This window comes from Aplysia californica, unplaced genomic scaffold (genome assembly GCF_000002075.1).
Source record: "Aplysia californica isolate F4 #8 unplaced genomic scaffold, AplCal3.0 scaffold00412, whole genome shotgun sequence".
In the NCBI taxonomy this organism is placed as follows: domain Eukaryota; kingdom Metazoa; phylum Mollusca; class Gastropoda; order Aplysiida; family Aplysiidae; genus Aplysia; species Aplysia californica.
In genome coordinates, this window is record NW_004797682.1 from 665376 (window position 1) to 666052 (window position 677).

Below are 677 nucleotides of genomic sequence, written 5' to 3' on the forward strand. Positions count from 1 at the left end.
TGAGAGAGAGAGAGAGAGAGAGAGAGAGAGAAGGCAGAGGCAGAGAGATATAAAGAGACAGAAACGCAGAGGGGGACTGAAAAACAGAGAGTCAGGCAAAGAGACAGACAGACATACTGACAGACGGAGAGAAAGATAGAAAATGTTTTTGTAGTTTGATTTCGTGTTGGTCTCCACACCAGAATACAGTTGGACAAATGAAAACAGACAGAACAATTTAAAAGATTAAAAATGTATTCACTAATCTCATTTCTTTTTTAAAAAAATAGAATTGGCCAGTATGGGGGTCGAACCCATGACATTCGCGTTATTAGCACGACGCTCTAACCAACTGAGCTAACCGGCCGTCTGACTTAGCCATATTCCGGGGTCAAATGAAGGAATAATTAGACTCGCATTTTTTTTTTCATTTACTGTTTCGTAGGCATTATCACGTCATTAGCAAATCGTTCTTATCAGTATAGAAAAGAAAGAATAAAAGACGTAAAGAAACCTTTACAGATAAAACAAATTGCAATGCTTCCGTAACTTAAGCCAGCTTCCGTGTGAGAAGGTTATACTAGTAGTCATGTAGGCTGTGTGTTTGTGTGTTTGATTATGTGTGTGTGTTTGTTTGTTTGTTTAGTATAGGGTTTTACGGCGCTCGCAACTGCATAAGGTCATATGAGCGCGCGGGA